Raw genomic sequence first — 18142 nt, forward strand, 5'->3', positions numbered from 1 at the left:
GGGACCATGGCTTCAGTGCCATAAGTGAGGCTGAACGGGGTTTCTCCCGTACTGGCCTTTTTCAGCGTTCTGTTTGCCCAAAGGACGTGTGGAACTTCGTCTACCCAGCCGGATCTGTGTTCCAGGAGTCTTTTCTTTATGCCTTCAACGATGCTTTTATTTGCTCTTTCCACCACATCGTTACCTTGCGGGTGTGCCACTGAGGTAAAGGTGTGGGTGATTTGAAGTTCTTCTAGCCACTTTTGTAGCTTCTTGTCAGCAAAGTTGGTGCCGTTATCACTCACCAAAGTCTGTGGAAGTCCAAAACGACAAATAATAAATTCCCAAATAAATTTTTTAATATGTTTTGCGGTTGTTTGGGCTAAGGGTTTCGCTTCTATCCACTTGGTGAAGTAGTCGATGGCTACCACTAGGAACTGAACGTTTCCTGCTGCTGTAGGAAATGGGCCTGTCACTTCGATGGCCCACTTCGGAAATGGCCATGAAGAGGTGACTGGAACAAGTTCATTCTTCGGACGATGCGTGTTGGGTGCGTAGAGCTGGCAAGACCTACACTTTCTGATGTATGCCAGCGCATCCGTATGCATCCCCGGCCAAAAGTATCCCGCGTTGTTTAGCTTAGCTACAACAGCGCGTGGACCTGCGTGTACTCCACATATGCCTTCGTGCACTTCCCTTAGGAGGTAGTCAGCATCTTGGTTGCTCACGCATCTTAAGAGTGGGCCAAGAAAGTTACGTCTGTAAAGGATGTCATCGATGAGTTGATAGTTTAATGCTTTACAACGTATTTTTCTTGCCTGTGTTTTTTACTCTGGTAGTATACCCGCTGCAAGGTAATTTATTATTGGTGTCATCCATGTTTCTGTACCGGTTTGGATGACACAAATTTCCTTGTGCGGGACTGATGGTGCTTCAAGGAGTTCAATGCGGATGTCCTTTCCCAAATGGGTGAAGGCTAATGATGCAAGCTTGCTTAACGCATCCGCAGATTTGTTTTCGCTACGCTTGACGTGTATGACTTTACAATCATTAAAATCGCGCATAAGGGTTTTTGCTTGTGCGAGGTACAAGGCCATTGTGTCGTTCACGGCCGTGTACGTTCCGTTTATCTGGTTGACTACTAACATGGAATCCACGTGGGCTTCCAAGTTTTTCACTCCCATTTTACGCGCAATTCTCAGCCTTGCCAAGAATGTTTCATACTCGGCTTCGTTATTCGTACTTGGAAAATCCAGTCGAATAGCGTAAGTGTATTCTTGGCCTGCTGGGTTGATTAATTTCAACCCTGCGCCTGAACCCTCGTTGCTGGCTGCTCCATCAGTGTAGAGTCGCCAGACATCATTGATGTCCTGTGCTGGGGAGGGTTGAGCCTCCTCCTGGCACTCCTTCTCCCGCGAAGCGGGGACTTCTGCAATAAAGTCGGCCAGGACCTGGCCTTTCATAGCTGGTCTTGGCTTGTACTTTATCGCATATTCCCCCAACTCAATTGCCCATTTGGCTAGACGTCCCGATAATTCGGGTTTGCCTAGAACGTTTGCGAGTTTGAAGTTGGTGAGAATGGTGATTGGGTGACCCTGGAAATATCGTCTTAATCTGCGTGAAGCTTGTACAAGTGCTAAGACTAATTTTTCCAGGGTGGAGTACCGGGTTTCTACGTCTGTTAGGACACGGCTAACATAGTAAATAGGCATCTGGATACCTTTCCGCTCTACTAGCAGGACTGCCCCGGTCGCTCTATCTGTGGCAGAAAGGTATATGATTAATTCCTCCCCCGCTTCTGGTGCTGTGAGCGTTGGGAGTTCGATCAAGCGTGACCGAATTTCCTGAAAAGCTACTTCCGCTTCTGGTGTCTAGCGGAAGTGCGTTTTCTTTAAACAGTTTCTTAATGTTGACACGAATGGGAACGACCTATCCGCATGGTTTGACAAAAAGCGGTTAAGTGCGACTAGGCGTCCATTCAGTGTCTGGGCTTGCTTGATGGTAGCAGGTGATTCCATTTTGATAATGGCGTCGACCTTTTCAGGGTTCGCTCTGAAGCCATCTTTAGTAACAATGACTCCCAAGAACTTCCCTTCTTCCATCCCAAAGGAACACTTGCTCGGGTTGAGTTTCATGTTTATCTTCCTGAGCGTGTTGAAAGTTTCTTCAATGTCTTTCAACATCGCTTCTGGCTCAGGGCTTTTGATGACCAAATCATCCATGTAGACTTCCAAGTTTCTCCCAATTTGGGCATGAAACTCTTTGTCCATCAGGCGTTGGTATGTGGACCCTGCATTCTTAAGTCCGAATGGCATCATTTGATAACAAAATGTGTCATCGGGAGTCCGAAATGCGGTTTTGTCCTGATCATCTACAGCCATGTGGATTTGATGGTACCCCTTATATGCGTCAAGGAAGCATTTAAGGCGAAACGGTGCTAATGAATCCACTTTGAGGTCAATTTCGGGTAACGGGTAACAATCTTTGGGGCATGCTTTGTTTAAATCTTTGAAATCTATACACATGCGCCATTGTTTGTTAGCCTTCGGTACCATAACGGGATTTGCAACCCATGTTTGATATCTACTAACGCGTACGATGCCCGCATCAAGGAGTTCCTTGACTTGGGTTCTACACGCGTTAGCCTGTTCCGCCCCCATTACTCTGCGCTTTTGTATGACTGGCGTAAAAGCCGGGTCACACTTGAGCTTATGCTCTGCTTTACTTCGAGGTACACCAGTCATGTCAGCTGGTGTCCACGCGAAGATGTCAGCGTTTCTCTGTAGTAAGCGTTTGAGTAAGGTGCGCGTAGGATCAGTGATTGTTGGGCCAATTGTAACAGCCTGGTCAGGGTATTTGCCATTGAGGGCCCATTTTTCTGGTTCGGTGATGGTTGGTTTAGCCATCTTTGGTTTGGGTTTAGTTGAGACGGATGCGATGCATACCTTGGGGATACCGGTGATCATCGCTACACCCTCAGCAGTTGGCCATCCCATCATGCCGTGGACTGAAGATACCACGGCGTTGAATCTTGCCATCCCGTCTCTCCCGAAGAGAATGTCGTATGTGTGATGTGGCTTCCTCATTACGACGAAGTCCACGTCTTCTGTGCGGGAGTATTTCCCGTCCGTGAGAATGACGGGGAAAGATAGGATACCCAGGGGGGTGTTTGTGCTGCCGTCGAACCCTTCCATTGAGGCGTAAACCGTTTCCAGGCGTTCTTTGTCTTCGTCGTCTAGCTTGTCGAAGAACTGCCTGTACATAACCATTGACGAGGCGCCGTTGTCAGCAAGAGTGCGGGAAGTTATGTAATGCCCCAGCTGGCTTTTGATGACGATAGGGCCTTCCTTGCTGGGTCCTCCTGGCACTCGCGGGAAGCGCACCTCAGCTTCCTTCCATTCGCGTGGTTCTGTCGTTCGTATTTTTCTTCCTCTGATGTTGCCATGAACCATGTGGATGCTGATGTCAACGGGCTTTCGTCCATTGCCTTTATACCGGTTATCATTCCTTCCTCCATTCTTGATTGATGCCACAAGGTGTGCAAGTCTTCCATCCTTGACGAATGTTTCAACAATATCCTTCAAGGATGTACACTCCTCTGTACTGTGACCCTTTGTCCTGTGGAAGTCACAGGATTTGCTCTGATCCGCATTAGGTCGTTGCCGGATCATTGGAGCTCTTGGCCATGGGAGTTTTTCGGTGGCAAATATCTCCGTGACGCTTTTGGTGAGTGGCGTCCACCGGTGTTTTCGGCTTGAAGGGTGCGTGTTATCCCTTCCGCCAACAAGAGGGCGAGAGCTGGATGAGGTGTCAAAGTTTACCCTTGACTGCCAAATACCTAGCTTCCTCTTTTTGTTCTGCCGGGCGATCCGAACATTGTTTTCTCTGGTCCTCTGCGTGTAGAGATGTGTACTCTGGGGGAGATCCCTACCCAGTTGCTTCTCCGTCTCGGCAAAGTGCTTGGCCGCCGTCATGATGGCATCCCATGTGGATGGCATGCCGTCCTTACCCGTCAACGTGCGGATAAGCTCTGGGTATTCGGCGCCCTGGATGAAAGCGGCGCGAACAAGATCTTTACTTATGTTGCCCAGACTCAGCTTCTTAGAGTTGAAGCGAGTGATGAAGTCTAGTAAAGATTCATCTTCCTCTCTCACGCAGTTGAGGATCGTCCACTGCTCTTCAGTATATTTCCTCTGTTGACTGAAGTGTTGGCTGAACTTGTGTTGAAAGTCCGCCCAATCATAGATGTGGTGGACCGGTAAACGATCAAACCACGCCCTGGCCGCTCCAACCAGCGTCATCTGGAACATATAACACCACGTGGGTTCCGTCCAGTTACTGACGGTTGCCCCCGCTATGAATCTGTTCAAGTGATCGTCTGGGTCGGATAGACCATCATAAGTGCCGATGTTGGACATCTGTTTGGCACTTCTCGGGGCGATTGCTTCCGCAATGTCCCTTGCAAACTTGGATGTTCCCGCATTTGCAGCAGTTGGTCTAAAGGTTTTGGAGAAGTCGCGTGGGTTTCCCCCCGCGTTCCTTGGTTTGAAGGTTTCTCCGAAATTCCTTCTTGGTTGGAAGCCCGTTTCTTTACGCTTCCCTTTCGCCCTATGGCCAGGGTTCGCGTCAGTGTCGGATTCCTCCCGATCATCGTCCGAGTACTCGCACTCACTGTTCATGTTGAGCTGTTGTCGAGTGCTCCCGAATTCGTCAGCCTGTTGGAGTGAACGCAAGCGTTCATCCAACTCAGCTTGGAATTCCTTCTGACGTGCTTCGGCCCACGCCTTAACTTGATCGAGTGTTTGGCGAGGGAGCCTCGTCTGTTTCTCAAACTGGGCATCAGTGAACCCCAGTGAAATATTGTTTACTGCACTTGCCCCGGCTTGGGTAACCGGGGTAGTGTTCGTAAAATTTGTGTAACCGCCGGTGTTCCCCCCAGTAGCTGGGGTTGTGGTTACCGGGGTTTCTTGGTCACTTACTGGCCTTGGGACCGGAGTAACGTTAACCATTTTTTCAGAAGTTTTGAAAAAACTAAATTAGTTCTAGCTTTTATGCACGGATGGCGCCAATGAAGAAACACTAATCGACCCCGAGTAGATTATGGATAATCTGGGGGTTAAGTAATGTTTCCCACGAGGGTTAGGTCCGGCAAAGAAGGATGTTCTTCAGATGACCTGCAAAACAGACACCGTGAGCTCGTCACTGAGAAGGGGGGGGGGGGGGGTTCCTCCTTGTGACCACCCTCCGGCGTGAGAATCAGACTAGATTGCTCTGAATATAAGTGTATATTGAGAGAAATAGCTAGTGAAGGTAAAATACCAGATGATGATACCGTTACAAGGTGTTGGAGTATTTATAGCCGAAGGTAGGTTTCCAAGCAGGTACAGCCAGCTGTATAATATTCCTGTTCTACCAACTACGGGCTACGCACGTGCCATGCTGGTTGGTGGGTAGGCAGCGGCTGATAGTGACCAGGCCGGCTGTGTACTATTCCTTTTGCACCAACTGCAGGCTATGTGCGTGCCACGACAAGGGTTGGTGAGTAGGCAGCGGCTAATAGTGACAAACAGTACTAGAGCATGCTCCTCGTACTGTTTGTCGGTGAGTTGTTACCCTGTGATTGGTTCATGGGCTGCTTTGGTCAGATCTTGTCTATTTTGTCCATACCTTGGCAGGTATAGTACAAAAGATCTTCCAGAAGCATACGGACTGGCTCATTTGGGCGGGAGTATTCCCGCCTTGCTCATTCCTTCAGGTGACACTGAATTATTGAGTTAGTGCCTTGTGCGTGTAGCCTTGCTATTAGTGCGGGTAGCCTTCCCTGATGGCTTGTATCCGCGGCTTCAGGGACAGGCGGGGTACTTCACCATTGGGAGGCTTTCCCTGCGTGAACAGCTGGCGTACTGCGCGTAAGGTCTTCATCTCTGAGCATGGTGGGTCCTGCGGAACCAGTTGGTCCTTGCGCAAACGTCCCTCTTCAAGGTGAGTCTTGCGGGTCTAACTGGGCTCTGCTGGGACCTACCTTTTCAATTACACAAGTCTCTGATTAAGTACTTTAAACAAGTTGATTATAAGTCAGATCATGCATATTTTAAGAAGCCTTTTTGTATCGTTTTTTTTTTCTTGATTTCAACCTCATATTGTCATTTGATTATCGACTTAAACAAAATAACTCTTATATAGTTATTCAAATATCATTCAACTTTAACAAAATAACCCCGCAATAAATTATGTCGCGACATGCCAGCATTTTAATGGTAAGACTATTTTGTTGAATGTACTACGTCAAACAACACATGTCACACCATGACATACTAACTGGTAAATTTTAGTTGAGTTATCACAAAAATTAAATCAGTATATCATATTTTCTTTTAAACTATTTTACACATGTATTAATTTTAATGCACTTAGGCCATGTGTAGTGGGGCTACAATTTGGGCGATTTTGGGCGAAGAGGCGCGAACACCGCCCCCCGGGCGATTTTTGGGCGAAAAGGGGCGGGAGCGAGGTCTTCTCCTCACCTAGAAGAGGGGCGAATTTTTAGGGTGGTGGGGCCAGCATGTATGGATGTGTTATATATATATATATATATATATATTACAAGTTGTAACCCCTACACCATTACATCCCAAAAACAAACTCTTACCCCTTGCTGACTTGGCGCCACACGACGCAATTTGCCCCCAATTGTAGCCCCTCCACTACGCATAGCCTTACGACGCCATTTTTTTTTCTTAAGCCGACCCAACAATTAGAATAATAATGACACAGCTGATATGATTACACGTCCGATTAAGAATGAGAACTTTAAGGTTAATTAATTCATTAAATTGACCAGTATACATCATACTAAAACTAATACTAATGAAATGATAATAATGATTTAAGTTAAAAATAATAAATAAATAATGATAATAATACAGATCACCCATCCATTTCCTCATTTTCATAAATATAATAAGTCACTTTTTCTCCTAGTCCATCTTTTCATCTCATAGTAGAAGTAAAAAAAAAAACAAACAAACCTCCAAACCAAGAGAAAAACAACCTAAGCAAAGTACCAAGATCCTGTTCCTGTTCCTGTTCCTGTTCCTGTTCTCATCATTAATGCAGTTTCTTCTATATTCATTGTTTCTTGATTATTCTTAAACCCTAAAAGATTTCCAAGTTTTCTCTATTTATATGTATGGATTTCTTTCATATCCTGACTGCTCATAGATCAATCCACAAGGATAAGTTATACAGATTTACAATATGACCATGTTTCCTACTCATCTGTCGTCTTCGAATTATGTTAATGGCGGGTTTTCGGGTGGCGGGTATGACTGTTTTATTAGTTTAGGAAGAGGGTTTGTGTCAGATCTAATGGATAATGAAGAAGCGGGATCAAGCATGAAAGATGTTAATATTAATATTCATGAAGGTGATGATGACGATGATAATAGCCGGTGGCTTCAGCTGAGTTTAGGTGGTACTGGACTGATGCAGCAGTCTCAGTCCACCACCAGCCAAAGCCGCCAGCAGATACTGACGGCGGAGATTTCAGCCCCGCCGTCAGTTAATCTTGATTTGTTTCCAGGCGGTGGCAGTGGAAGCTCGTCACGACAGACGTGGCAACCACTGGCGGCACCACCACCAACGCCACCACCTCAGCTCGTTTTTCAAGGGCATCGCTCTATGTCAACCGCTTTATTTTTGCAGCCGCAACAAGCGGCGGCTGCCTTGAATTCCGTGCAATTAATAACTTTACAACAGCAACAGCAACAGCAACAACAACAACAGACTAATTATAATTATATGCAACTAATTAGGCCTTTTCCAGCAAACATGATGACATCAACTCTTAATCCACCGGTTTCTTCATCTTCTTCATTTTCGGGTTCTTCGGATCAACAAGGACGTCCGGTTCACGTCCACCGTAGACTAAACGTGGCACGAGTGGTCAACCCGCCACGAAGACCTCATTCCGGTGTCTGGTTTATGCTTCAAGCGTCTCAAAACCAGTAACTTTCAAAACCCTAATTGCTTATTTTAAACATCTTGTAACTTGCATGGCACGTATGAAATTAATCTTAATTTCTTATCTAGTTTGATAATATTGCAGATTAAAGGAACCATTTTTGCCTCAAATACCAAAGAGCTACCTGAGAATCAAGTAATTATTTATTAATGCTTCAAATTATCATTTAATTTCCATGTTTTTTGTCCTTAATTAAATAATAACTTATGTTTATATCATGTTTACAATATATTTAAGGGACGGAAGAATGACTGTTGGATTGTTAATCAAGTATCTCGTTAACAAGCTTGAACTTGGAAGCGAATCCAAGGTATGTTTATTAAACTATACTACCATCACAAATTCACAACCTTAAATCTTTATATAACTGTTACATTTTTAAGAGACATGACTGCGTGCAATGACATCTTGATTGTTTAGCACTTTAGCTAATAATATTAATGTCAATGTAGGACTAGCTCATTCCGGTAGATGTTCACGCGTCTTAGTAAGAGGTCTAGAGACCGATATATGTGTTATGAGGTTGTGTTAGAAGTATTGAAACTTTGCCAATAAAAAAAAACATAACTATATTAATATTAATAACATAGTATAGAATAACTGAATAATCCGATATTATTATTCCGGTTAATACATATATAATTTGGTGGTATTATTCATCTCTTTTTTTTCTCCATGATTGATCATCATGCAATTGTATTTACCATATCAACATGCTATTTTATATATATGTATGTTTATATGATGTAAATGTGTAATAATATGTGTTATAGGAGTAATCTAATTAAAAGAGGGAAAGCTCATAAAACAATTGTAAGAATATGGTTGGTGAGAGTAGCATGAAAGGAACATTGTATTAAACAAGAATGGATTGAAGGGTATTCAAGTTCTTAGTTTAGTAATACTGAATTAGGTGGTGAGTACATTTGTAGGTAATTTTGGCATTATGGTAGTAGTTTAACAGGAGTTAGTCATGTCAATTAGGGTAGGGATATGACACCCATGTTAAACATAGAAACACAAGCTTGAAGAGGAAAATTATGTAGGTCCCAAGTGAAGGAATTGAAGGACAAATGTTGAAAATAAACTTAGAAAACTACTTGCCACCATCACCAATATGCTCCCAAAGTTAACAGGAAAGAACACTTAATTAGCCTTTGCTTGCTTCATGTGTTAGCTACCATATACATCATTGTAGGTATATGATACATACATATATACATATATTAAATTTATATATATTTATGTGTTGCATATCGTCTTTCTTTGCGCGTATTGATCAATTTTATAGCCGACATATGAAGCGAACGAAGGAAAGTAGGAAACTAAACAAACCAACCATATATATAGAATGTGTAATGTGTTTACCTGTGTATGTGGATGTGCATAACTTGACATAATAATAGATTAAAGATAAAGTTCCAACGAAAAACTAAAATATTATGAACTATATATTAACAAAAATGTGCATCATATAAATTGTTAGATAAGCTTCTGTTTTCTTGTTACTTATGCGAACACTTTCTATATCATGTTTATTTAACATTGCATCATGACACACTAAGTTAAGCTTGAAATATATTCATCCTAGACATAGGATTAAGTTGTTGAACCCGCGGCCATAGCCCTCTTTAGAATTTTATGACGATGAGTCGATGACAAAGACAACAAGAAGTGACCACATATATTAAGATTGGTTAGCATTAACGATGTTAACATACCAAAACTAAGTAAAAATTGGGGCATGCTATTATTCTACCAGTTTTATACTAAGTTTATAATATTAACATACATGACTTTATGATGCATCATTAGAACCAATAAAACTAGATTGACGCGGTTGTTTATTTGTGTATATCTATCTATGTATATATATGAGTGATAATTAAGAGATAACGAACAAGAGTTCATACGATCATGGACATGTATAAAACTTTTAGCTAGTTCTAAAAAAGGCAGACTAAGTCTCTTAGCCGACAACCAAAATCGCAAGCTTTGTCAGCGTTTTCCTACCCATCTTTGTCAAAAGTGTAGGCCAATAATATCCTAGCGTCTCATCCGGTGGATATGATGTTTTCCCTACACATTATTGTTGGATCAAACATGCAAATCACTCAATGACAATATTTCATAGTAGGTTACATCTCTAATCCTGTACAATATTAGATAGATATTTGTAGTAAAACTAGATGTTGTTTGCACCGTGTTTTAAAACATTTGTTTCCTAGCTAGCTACATGCCAAGAACTAACATAGATGGTCAACGTAAATAATTACTGTACTCCTGGAACTAGCTACCATATCTTTTGGAATAATAAACAAAACAGTATCTCTCTACATGCAACCAACAAGAATATTCTCAATTATATATAAAAATTAAAAACACATATAGTATTTTCGTCAATAAAAAAAACATGCATTTTGAGACGGAGGTACTATTTCAGCAATTGAGTCACGGGTGTCTAACATATTCATACCTAAGTCCAGAAATAGCCAGAAATAGAGGGGTTCAGATTTATGTCTGCAGCCGGTACATGGGCAAAACCAAGGCAAGACGTTTTGATCCAAGTATGTCATTGAAATTCATCAATTCTTTTTCATAAATATTAAATATGAGTTTGATCTTAAAGTTGTAGCCGATAGAACTTGTTGGATAGGACTATCTATATTTTATTCAATGTTTTCAGACCCGGCCCGGGCGTCGACCCGGACGTCTTACTGGGTCAAAGGTCGGAGCGACCCAGAAGGGCGGACCGGTGTTTGACTCGGATGGCGTCATAAATAATATATAATTCTTATACATATAAAAATTAATAATAACAAACTTTAATGTTTATTTATGTTTCATACATTGTGTTTTGAATATATATGATATATATTTGATCAATAAAGACATCAATGAAGCTTGGTTGGTTGGCTCATTGATAATTATTAAAGCTTCTATCCAGGAAATAACCCAAGTTTGAATCCCACCATACACATTTCATTTTAGATTTAATAAAAAATGGGTTTTACCGGTCGACCCGCCGGGTCACCGGGTCCGGGCCGACCGCCAAACCCGGCCGGATTTTTTGAAAACGGGTCAAATGCCTCACCCGGCCCGGTTCTGAGACCGGGTCCCGGTCCGACCGGCCTGGCCGTGCCGAGCCGGGTTTTAAAACAGTGTATTTTATGTTAGCTAGGGTAGTATTTTAAAGTTTGACCCCAAATTATTATCTTTTTTAATATTGTGACCCTCAATTAAGAATTTTTGATTTCGTCACTAGACTACCTAACACTTATATATAAAAGAATATAGAATATTATGTATGGTTAGTAGGTTGTATAAACATTCCTTTCTATTAGATTTATGAATTAATTAATAGTATTATTGGATATATAATATACCATACAAGGTCAACCTTATGTAAATATATGTAAGGATTTGATCCAGCAAATCATTGATGATGCTAGCTACTTTAGCTGTTTAGTTTGCTTTAACGTGAAGGAATCAAATATCCCATGTCTTTCTAACCATGCTACAAAAACAAAAACTGTTTATCCAATCATTTGCTTCCTAAATTACTAGCTATACCTTATTATATCCACGTCATATCAACATGCATATGTATGCATGCATGCAATGTATGATGCATGTTGTCTTTTTCCTCTTATAAAATCAACTATGAACAATATTACCATGTATGGAGTTTTATCATGCATGATGGTTTTGTCATGCTTTCGCATGCTTCAACTCACTTCACAAAACAAAAATATAATAATTATATATATATATAGATATAAAAAGATTATGTGTATATTATAGGTATGGAGGTGGCATCATGGCTCTCTCTTATTAGGGTCCACTACTCTTATTGCTTAAAAGGGGTTTCGGTTCTATCATAATACCTTGTATTAAGTGCTCCACTTAGGCTGAGGGGTGTGGGGGGCTCTAACGGGGGCGCGAGTGGGGGCTCCAGCCAATAATATTGTGACGTGTGGCAGAGAGAGAAACTGGATAATGGGGGTGTTGGAGCCCCTGGCCCTGGTGTGGAGGGGCTCCAGCAGGGGCTCCAGCGGATTTTTTTTTTATTTTTTTATAAATATATTCAAAAAACGTATTATTAAAAAAACTCATAAATTATTTAAAAAAACACACATTTTTTTTTAAATTCAAATTACAAAAAAAAAACATACTAAAAATTAAACAAACAATAATACTTAATAATAACACTAATCTAATACAAGATCATCGGGTCGCCTCGCCCACAAATGTTCAACCAACTCATGTCGAAGATCCCCGTGTATCTCACGGCTCTTGATATTTGCTATGTTATGAAGTCTTTGTTGATCACTGATTGTGGACGGTTGTGGCGGAATGTCACCTTGGTAGTTTTGGCAGATAGCTTTGCCCTCGTCTTCTAACGTCATGTTGTGTAGGATCAGACACGTGTAGACGACGTCCGTTATCCTCTCCCGAGTCCAATAACGTATCGGGTTCGCCAGAACATAATATTGTTTTTTTATAGCTCCAAAAGCTCTTTCAATATCTTTTCTAGCAGACTCTTGCTTCTTCGTAAAATACTTCCGTTTGTCGGCGATTGGATCTGTAAAAGCTTGAACTAACAAAGCCCATTCGTTGTAAATACCATCGACCAGATAGTACCCGTACTTGAAGAGTTCTCCATTTGCAACAAAAGATTGAGGTGGTTCAACCCCGTCGATAAGGTCGTTGATCAAATTTGACTGATCGATAACATTAAGGTCGTTATTTGACCCAGCAACACCAAAAAAAGCATGCCAAAACCAAAGATCCTGTGACACCGCCGCCTCAAGTATAAGGGTCGGCCCTTCATGATCACCACGGTGGAACTGACCTCGCCAGGCCGTTGGACACATAGCCCATCCAACATGCGTACAATCGATGCTACCTAGCATCCCAGGAAAACCATGTTTTTCTGCGTGCACCTCATATATGCGTTGGATGTCATACATTGTAGGTTTACGCAGATATCTCCGAGCGTAAGTCGATATGACTCCTACGTATAATATATATTACAAAATGTAATAAATATTTAATAAAAAGTAAAATTAATGTTTTTTACCTTGGCAGAAAAAATGAAGGGATTCACGTGCAACCCTTTTCGACATCTGTAAATACTCATCCAAAGCGTCCGACGAGATGCCGTACGCTAATTGACGGATAGCAGCCGTGCATTTTTGAAGAGGGGTAAAACCGGGGAGACCCCTAGCATCCTCCCTTTGTTGAAAAAAGGGATACCGTGCCTCTAAATCACTTGCTATACGCATGAACAATTGTCTGCTCATTCGGAAACGAGTTCGAAAATCCGACTCCTCATATACCGGTTGAGGGCTAAAATAATGCCTAATCAAAGTATTGTTAGCACCCGATCGATCACGATCACGAGGTGGTGCTCTAACCCTCAGGACTCGAGGTTGATGGGCTTGATTTTGCAAGAGATTGACCACGGTTGCGGTCAAAACTCCCCCTACATGAAGAAGCAAATCATCCTCTTCGGAGGAGTCGGAATCAGACGAGTACGACGGCATTTTTTTTAAAAAAAAAATTGGGAAGATTGGTTGATTTTGGGTTTTTTTTTGAAGTTGTGGTAATTGTTTTACATGAAATGGGTTATATATAGGAAGAAAAAACTTTTTTTTTTATTAAATAAGAGCCCAACGGCTCAATTTTAATGTCCAACGGCTCTTTCACGTTTTCCCATGCCCCTTTACGCCAGCTTGGTCCCGCTAACATGCTTGCGCCTGCTTTGTTTTTCGTGCTCGCGCCCCTCTCGCGCCCCGGTGGTGTGGTGCTCGCGCCTGGGGGCGCGAGCGGAGGGGCTCTCACGCCCCCGTTAGAGCCCCACACCCCTCAGCCTTACATGGAGAAAAGAAACATATGGAGTAGTTCATTTCAAATCAAAATGTCAATCAAGAAAATAAAGTAAAAAACAAGATCAAGTGTATTTTTACTTTGGGAGAAAGCAATGCATGGACATGATGAAAATCTAGAGGATATCAATCATGTCACTCAATGAAAAGTAATTAAGTCCACTCGTTTACATACAATATATTTAGACATGATAGTAAAGTAATTAGTACAAGGATGTGTGTTTGTGTGTGTATATACATTAACACATTTACATTAATACATATACTTTTAGGTTTTCATAAGAGTATAAGAATGTTCTTAGATATTCAATTACTTGTGATAACATGTTTGTGTTCACGGTTTTAACTTTTTATTGTATTATCATCAAATCCGATAGTTTATAACCGTGTTTGTTTCCTTTAGAAAATAAAATAAACTCGTAAGTGTGTATATATATAGTTGCATATATAAATGATCATGGGTTTGGCTTGGTAGCAAAGCTTTGGTGGGGCTAAATAAGTCATGATTAAAGGGGCATTGTTTTTGTTTTTCAATCGTGCACTCTTTAACCTCATGCTTGCATGTATATAGGAAATGATCATTCGTGAGATTAAAACATCATATTTACATACTATTACTAATGATTACATTTTTCTCTAACGTATACTCTTTGTTCTAACATATATGATCTCCATATTGTTGCGAGGGCCGGCCATTTCCTGTGAAAAAAATATATAGTAATATTATAGTGTAAAAATTATGACCGATCTTTATAAGTACAGCGATAGTTAACTTAAAAATTTTAACAGCTTAAATACTCATAACTATTATTTAAAGTATATATGATACATAATAAGACTTTTTTTTTAATACGTGATTATTTTATATAAATGCCTTTATATAACTTTGTACTGAACGTCAGCTCTATATAACAACAACCATATATATACATCACTTTTTATAAACTTCACCTTTTCCCATATAATATTTTACTGATATCTGTTTAATTACCTGTAACAGATAGAGATAACATGTAAAGGACACCAACTACTATCATTATCTACGCTACAACACGTAAGAGATACTATATGGAACAATCCAAGAAATGATGCCGTCGGGTTTACCGTGATTCCACAATCTTCAGCAACGATCAATCATTTGATGGTGCTAAACTATGGTAGAATCGCCTAAAATCATAAAGATCAACTTATTTGTTGTAATTGTACTCTTTTTACACCCACAGGCCACATGCATGCCAGTCATGATGTTTTAAGTTATGGGAAATTTTTATCTCCTTTTGTTTTATTTCCCTTAATTCGTTATGTGGGTTATTTTTTTTATTATTATTAATTCTTTTGGTTCTTTAATTGTAACCCTGATATGAAAATTGGAACTAATTATTAATTACTTTGTATATGTGTAAAAGCAATATAATTTAACTTGCGATTAAGATTACATCAATCATGTTGTGTTTTAAAACTATATATTAATGCAAGTTAATGCATAGTGTAAGTAAGTACGTTGTGTGAATGAAATTTGGATTTCAAGCAATATATATTTCCTAATAAGTTTTGCATGCTTATTCCAACCTAATCATTGTTTTGTGATGTAAAAACCGAAAGAATTATTTTAGAATTCTTAATTATTCATAGTGATTTAAAAGTAGACCAATAACTTAAAAAAAAATAGACCAATTATGAAATTAAATAAAGGCATATTTTATTAGAAAAGTTAAGTATTGTAGTAATCTTAGACTTGATTATTCCATCAAAATTTCACAAGATATATTTCTATAAGAGTTTCTAGTTTTCAAATTCAAAATTATACTAAAAAACAATATATTTTCTCTCTTTTTCAATTAAATCATATATTTTCATACTTTTATTATTACATTTTATTTCTCGTTCACTCACAGCCCCTTTCAACAAATATTAAAAATTATATGAGATGAACAGTAACTTTTCAAAATTACAGAAAAATCACTGTATTTCTCTCTCCTCCACTCACAACACCCTAAACTACTCTCCATATTATAAAAACACCACTCACTGAATATGGTGGACAAGATTTGAATGCTCTAACAATCTGAAGTGTTGAACACACAAAAAAGATAAAAGAGTGACACGAACAAGGGGAGGTGTTTAGGTGAGCTTCCAAAAACTGCTTATTTCCTTATTTGCTTTCTAAAACTCAAAAACAATTTGGAATAGCTTCATTTTGAAGCTTTTCAAAACACATCAATTCTTGTTCAACAAACAACTTTTGTTTTTAAAAAGCAAATAAGCACTATTCAAAAGCTCACCCAAACACCACCTAAGTAGAAGTTAAGAATATTGAGATTATAGATAAGTGCAATTTAAAATTATGTAACTTTGAGACAACCCCCCCCCCCCCCCCAATTTCATTTTTGAGCAAGTGGCACCCCGACCTCTGTAAAACCCGGAAATTTAAGCCTTAACGTTAAGTCACTGTCAGTTAACATGTAAAGATAAGAGACGGGTGCAGTTTGCAATCTTATGGACAAGACCAATGCGCATTTCGAGACCTCCAATTTCATTTTTGGGCAACTAAGACCCCAACATCTAGTCGTCTACAAGCCCCGAAAATTTGACCCCTGACGTCAAGTCAACCGTTGCTTAACTATTAAAAGTAACTGTTATGAGAATCAAACCAAAAACCATAAAAACTGTTATGAAAGCCCAAATAGTAACCACTCTGGATCCTTTACTTTTATGAAAGCCCAATAATACTACTAAAATCCCATACAAACCTTAACCTCAAGCCCACATTACACATTGATTAATGTATGGGCTTTCAATATCTGAAGTTGACTTTGAGCTTTCATCGAATTCAAAACATTTTAGGGTTTTATGTAGTGTCCGCCGTTTCTTTGTGTATATAAACTGATGATGTATGTATCTAGCATATGCACAGCTTTAAGGTAACAGCTGTTATGATAATAGATTGTCTTCAATTTTTGTTAGTTGTTTTGCTTGTTTTTTTATGGTGGTATTGAAGTTGCATATGATGAAAAAAGTTGATAATATTTGGGCTGATTTAAACCATGAGGCTCCAAAATCGAGCTTTTTAAAACTGATGCTTCTTCTAACCACACTTAATTATTAACCTCTTCATGTTTATTATTTATATTTGTAAGTTTTTTTAATTTATTCTCCTTCACAAATTTCGTAGAACAATATCTTTCCTGTGTTTTTCTTTTTCTGAAAAACCTTTTTTTGGGTTTTTTTTATGTTTTTTTAAATATATTTTAGTTAATGATTTGTTAATTTTGTATATGGTTTTTTTAAGTTCAGTTTTTTTGAAGTCTTTTGAGTTTAATATCTTAAAATACGTATGCAACTTGTATTATGAACATATGGGTTCGGTATATGTAGTTACTTTTATTTGTGGGTTTAAATCCTGTCTAGGTGATCGATTAATTGCTAGTCGGTATCCTACCTTTTATCGCTATTTGGTCAAAGTTGAAAATTATTGTTAGTTGTTTTGTTACTGGTTTCTTGATATAGTGAATTGTATTTTACAAAAATAAAAGTTTATTTGCCAAGAATGCCTGTTTTTAACTATGCTTTAACATGTAAAAAATGTAAAGTTTTTTGGATTTTTAATATCTTTATTGATTGATATCGACCGATAATAATATATATTCATTTTGTTACTGCTGGCGGTTTTAAACTTTATAAAGTTGGATCTCAATTGACCATCAATGTTATAATATTTTTGAATTTCAAACTACCTTAGGGCTTTTGAGCAGGAGATTAAGAATTGATTGATGCAAACTTAACTTGAAACGATGATTCAAATGACTTGATTCTTGTTCCAATTTGTGTGATTGAACTTTAATTAAAAAAATCAAGTCGTTGAAATTGTTTTTGTGCTGAGTTTTACATCAAACTATTCTTAATATCTTTTCAATCAAAAGTCCTAAAAGTTTTGTTGAATTTTGGAAAAAAAAGTATAACACTGTTAAGTCATTTTTAACAGTTGATCATTAGGAACCATCCTTTTGAAATTTGGGACTGCCCGTGTTGATAACAAGAATAAGGGATTATTATCGATTGATAACAGTTAATAAGGATTATTAAAATCCAATAAACTAAAAAGTGAGTATAAGTTATATCAATGTATCATTTATTGGTTAATGGCCGGCTTAGGATACCTTTAGCTATTGGATGCTCCGTACATGAGTACAGAGAAGGTTGAATGACTTGTTTCATAGGTGTTTGAATTAATTGATATTAATTAGTAAAT

General features: G+C 39.2%; 1 non-coding gene across 1 annotated transcript; it reads left to right on the plus strand.

The window, feature by feature from the left end:
* The first annotated feature begins 16891 nt into the window (after positions 1-16891).
* LOC143627663 (small nucleolar RNA SNORD36) lies at positions 16892-16976 on the plus strand. Its single transcript, XR_013152630.1, has one exon. It is a non-coding gene; the product is annotated as a small nucleolar RNA SNORD36 (small nucleolar RNA).
* Positions 16977-18142: the final 1166 nt, after the last annotated feature.

Source organism: Bidens hawaiensis, unplaced genomic scaffold, assembly GCF_021521415.1.
Source record: "Bidens hawaiensis isolate Kalapana, Puna unplaced genomic scaffold, B.hawaiensis_p1.1 tig00004685_1, whole genome shotgun sequence".
Lineage (NCBI taxonomy): Eukaryota > Viridiplantae > Streptophyta > Magnoliopsida > Asterales > Asteraceae > Bidens > Bidens hawaiensis.